This window comes from Aspergillus ochraceoroseus, assembly GCF_002846915.1.
Source record: "Aspergillus ochraceoroseus IBT 24754 chromosome Unknown P175scaffold_4, whole genome shotgun sequence".
Taxonomy (NCBI): Eukaryota; Fungi; Ascomycota; class Eurotiomycetes; order Eurotiales; family Aspergillaceae; genus Aspergillus; species Aspergillus ochraceoroseus.
Window position 1 is genome coordinate 1,958,892 of NW_024468479.1, and position 6,000 is coordinate 1,964,891.

A 6,000-nucleotide genomic window follows, 5' to 3' on the forward strand; every position below is an offset into this window, starting at 1 on the left:
CCAGGGACGTTGGCGAAACATGGCTCTCTAGGAACTGGTTTACGAGGCCTCGGCCGTGGGTATAGTTACTTACTACTTCGTCTTACCAACTCCAGTCCACTCACTCACTCACTAACTAACTAACTAACGACTGACTCAGTCACGGACTGACTTGCCAACGACTCCTCCCGCCAAGTTTTACACAGAAAATAACAGGGCAAACCATACTGACTGGTGTATTCTGGGTGACAGGAGAGGATCTTCACCACAGTGGAGCAACGACTTCCATGGCCAAGCAATAGGAGTCTTCCGGTTAACTAGTTACTAGTTGGCCCCATTCAAATTTCAAGGTCCCTTAAGCTTCTCCCTTGACGTGCTGCACCGTACCTGAATATGATGATGAGCTAGCTTTTGGGGTGGGATTGATTGAACTATACATAGAATCAGGCGTCGCAATCAGTGCAACAAATAAACCTCAAGGTTTCCAACAAGGGAATTTTCGCGCAGACAAGAAGCACTGGGTGTTTACACTTGAAACACTGGGCTTTGAACATGCGTTCACGTTAGCGTCGCACTTGTCGACACCAACTTGTACGGAGTACGGATACTCTGTAACTAGGTCTTTTGTTGGAGTGCTGCACTCAGTGAATGCAACCAGCACCACCATAAAGCAGCATCACCATAAAGAAGAAGATAGCAACACGTAACTACTTTGTGTATTTAAGGCCACTATTTCTTTCTAGATCTCTATACTTCCTCCAAGCATCTCTCTATTTCCTAGTTAGACTAATTAAATCCATTTCAGTCAACTTTCTACTATTATAGTTTAATAACCTTTATCAGGTTATAAGCTCTCCTTAAGGTTCTATTTTATACTTTATAGACCTCTAAAACTCTTATCATACCCCTATATTCTTGTATAGTAATCTACTCCCTGATTAGAAAGAGATCCTGGTAGAAATATTACCTACTGCTATTATATTACACTACCTATACTACTATTGTGTTACTCTACCTAGGTAATAGTATATAGAAAATCTTTATAATTTGACTAAAATAGTAACTAAACCTACCCCTAATAGATACCCTGACATCCCTGACTTACCATATTTACCTTTAATGGCTACTACCCTATTTACTAATGGCTGAAATCAAGTAATAAAGCTAAAGAATAGTATATTTAACTTAAGCCTGATAATAGTATTAGAAAATAATTTAAAATTTAAAATTTAGACTTTATTTATATAAATAGAGTTAAGGCTTTATAAGATAAATAAGCTTCTTAAAAGTAATATTCCTAGACTATAATTTAATAATTTTAAGTATAAATTATAGGAATTTCTTTTATAAATAGTAGCTAGTTAGATATTATATTTAATAAATAAGAAATTAGTAGAGGAACTATTAATAGATACTACCCTATATATCTTTATAAATAATTTTATATAAAAGTTATAAAGAATAATTATTAGTAGTAGTTAAAGATATATATACTAGATTTAGAGAGAAGCTATTAAGATTAAGTATAAGAATTATATAACTATTAATAAGTTTATATTAGACTTTATCTAGAAAATAAATACTTTTAATAGGTTAAAAATAATTATTATATCCTATTAAATAGTTACTATAATACTTTAGGAGCTTAAAAAGAATAATATAAGCTTTATAGATTTAACCTTAAATAATCTAGGTAATAATCCTATTAAAATAATAATATAGAAGTATTTTTATACTATATATAATATAGTAAAGGATAAAGTTTAGGAGAATCTACTATTAAATACCATGTCTAATACTATCATACCTGCTATGAATATATTAAGTTCTTAACTAATAAATAGAAAAAAGTAGTAGCAATAATAGAAATATATATTACTATAGAATATAATAGTTATAGACTATATTAATTATTAGTTAAAGTAATTAAGGAAACCTGGAATACTATACCCATTTTATAAGGAGGAAAAATATAATACTAAGAATTACTTATATTTAGTAATTAATAAGTAGAAAGAAGGGTGGAGACTAATTTTAATATTTTAGTATTTTAAGCTATATAAGTTAAAGAATAAAAATAATTTAACCTAAAATTAAGTTATTACTCTAGCTATACAAGCTAATATTATTCTAGATACTAATAATTTTATACTATCTAGAGTTAATATATTAATAGCTTTAATATTAATTATCTTTAGGAATAAGTAGCTATATGACTCTAGAGTAGGCTATATAATATATAATAATTATAATCTCTTTAATAACTTAATTAAAGATCTAAATAGCTTCAAGAATTATGGTTTTATTACCTCTAATAGCAAGGTAGTATATCCCCAAGATTATAGAAAAGTAATAATTTAATTTAAATTAGATAATAGTACTTTAATATTATATTAAATAGAATATTTTTAGAATTTAAATATATTATATAATCTAATGCTAGTAGAAAGAATAAAGGTGGAATTAGGAATCTATTTTAACTTAAAAAATTAATATATTTATAAGATAGTAATAGATAAGGTAATTAAATATACTATCTTAGATAATAATATCCTATTTTTAGTTCTAAATAAGGTAGTAATCATGCCTATTATACTAATGGACTTATTACATTAATAATTAGGTTATTTATTTATTAAATAATTAAAATATAATAAGGCAATATTTTATAATAATAACTTAGTTACTAATAACTTGCCTGCTAATTAGAATACTAAACCATACTATAAAGCATATTAATTATTAAAATCAAAGAAAAAGATATCCTAAAAACCATAATTATATATAATAAAATTATTATAATTTATATATATAGATCTCCAAGAAATCAAACTAATTAGAAGAGATAATATTAGGTATATCCTACTAGTTCTAGATAATTATTCTAGATACCTTTTTATATAATATTTAAAGATAAAAAGCAAATCTTTAAAGGTATTAAAGGAAATATATAATAGTTAGCTAAATATAACTAGTATTTATATTAGAAGAGTTAGATTTAACTCTGCTCTTAAATTTAATAAGTATATTAGATAGAGCAAGGATTTTAGTATTATATATAAACTAATACTACTATAAATTCCTGAGGAAAATAGTATTATTAAATAGTTTAGTAGCTATATAATCTAGACTACCCGCATAATATATATATAAGTAAAAATAAAACTAATAATATAGCTATATAGTATAGATATAGTAGTCTATATTTTAAATAGGTTAGTTAAGGAAGGTAATAATAAAGAAAAGCTACCTATATAACTTTTTTATGAAGGATTAAATATTTTAATTAAAGATATTAATCTATAATATATTTATATATAAAGATATAAGGTATTTATAAATATCCTATATAAGAATAAGGTTAAAAGTATGAAAATATTACCTAGAGTAAAAATTAGTTAACTAGTTAAATATAATAGAGATTATATCTACAAGGTATGATATCTAAATATAGGGAAGATAATTTAGTTAAGGGATGTAATATTTAATAAAGGTAATACTAATAGAATAGATAGAATATAACTATAACTTCCTAATAGATTAAAACCAAATAATAATAGTCTATCTAGAGCAACTATATCTATTAATATTAAAAGAGGAAGAACAACCTATAATAGTATATCTTACTAAACTTTATTATTAGTAAATAATAATAAAGTTATTACAGGAAGAATTTAAATATTGATACCTAATCTAGTCCTACCTGAACTAAACCTACTAGAACTAGAGGCAGGTGCTGACTTGATATTTCTGCACCCACCTGCCTCTAGGGCTGTCTCTAAAACTATCCTACCTGATCTAGAGGCAGGTATCAAACTCATCATACCTGAGCAGCTACCTGCCTCTGGGCCTGCCTCCAGGGCTGTTTCTGAAACCATTGCTAAGTAAAATAATCAAGTAATTAGCAGGGATATAGAGGAGATAGTAAGACCTAGTATAGAGAAATAATCTAGGCAGGGTAGATATAAAGGGATAATTAACTATTTTATTATAGATAATCTATATACTAGTTAACCTATTTTTAAAAGGATACTAGTATTATAACTAATATAAAGGCTTCTAGAGTTATTTACCTAATATAGGGAGGTCTTACTAGTTTTAGAACCTTTTAAAAATAACTATACTCTAATAACTCTAGATATATTAAAAAGGAAGTATTTAAAGACTAGAAGGTAGGTTAAATTTAATATTAGGAAAGTAGAAATAGTTAATCAGGTAAAGGTATAAAATCCTGCTAGTAGGAATACTAGTAGTAGTATTATTATTCTATGGAGATCTTCAAGATCTATAAAGGGTTAATACTAAAGTATTTACTTTAAAGATGAGCAGGCAAAGCAACTATAGGAAGAAGAGGTAAAATAGGAATAATAATCTTGATCTTAGTCTATATTACCTCCAAAAATGCTTCTAGAAACGCCTCGTCCACCAGGATCCTATCTAAAGCTAGAAGAATTACCTGATATAATTACTATAGTATTACCAGATACTATATTACTAGATCCTGGTAGTTTTACACCAGAGATCAAGCTTATAAAGACTTATAAAGTCAGAATCCTATAGACCTATACCTAAGTAATGAAGTTACTATAAAAGGATTACTAGATATAAGTAATGTAAAGTCAAATTAGCAAGCTTGAAGCTATTTAGACTTATAAATTTATACTATTACTAAAGGATGTAAAGATCTTACTAGGAAAATAGGTATATAATTTAAAGTTAGATATAAATAATAATATATTACAATTCTATATAAGATAGATTATGTGTGGAAACTTCTAAAAACTAGGTATAGACTTTAACTAAGTCTACTCTCTAGTAGTAGTAGATACTTTAGTAAAGCTATTTTTAAGTATAGTTACTTATTTTAATTTAAAATAAGTATAATTTAACATGGTAATTACCTATCTTAATATAATAATTAAGAATTAAAAGATTTATATATACTAATTAACTAGTTTTAATAAGTAAGATAGTATAATATATTTACTATTCCAAGTCCTATATAAATTATAATAGTTAGTATTTTTTTAGTATAAGAAATTCTATAATATTCTAGTAAAAATTAATATAAAGGTAATTAATAAAGACCCATGCTTTTACTATAATCTAGACTAGTAGCTAATACTTATTATCTATATTAATAATATAATAGTTGCTGGCCCTAATAAAGTAAATATTTAATAATTTATAGATAAGCTAGAAAAATATTTTAAATTAAAGTAACTAGATAAACCTATATAATTCTTAAGATATAATATTTATAAATTACTTAGTAATCTAATATTAATATCCTAATATATATATATCTAAAAGATGCTCTATAAATAGAATTTCTATAATCTTTAGTCATATTATATACTAATGACTCTAGAATAGAAATTAACTAGAGAGATACTAGATACTAGTAGTATTATTCCAGATACTATATATACTTCTATAGATAAAGATAATATTGCCTATTACTAGGAGCTAACTAGATTATTAAATTAGATTACTATTTAGACCTGACTAAATATTTAATATATAATAATATGATTACTATAGAGAAATCATAATTCTAGTAAGTTAAATTATAATATAGTTAAATAAGTTTTCTAATATTTAAAGAAGATCTTAGACTATATAATAGTTTTAGGTTATTTAGATAATCTATTATATATATATATTAATACCTCCTATATAGATTATAAAGACAAGAAGTTAATAGAAGACTTTATATTTTTTATATTTAAAATATTAATTATATAAAGATTAGTAAAGTAATTACTAGTTATTCTAAGTTTAATTATTACTAAATTTATTATATAGGATATAGTAATAAAACTAGCTATATAGCTATAAAAGCTATATATAGCTATTAGACTAGAAAAGTCTATAAAAGGTACTATACTTTTATATACTAATTCTATAAATACTATTATTTTAGTAAAGAAGCTAAATTATATATCTATACTCTACTAGATAGATATTTACTACTTCTTTATTAAAAAGGTAATTAAAAATAGCAGAATTTAGCTATAA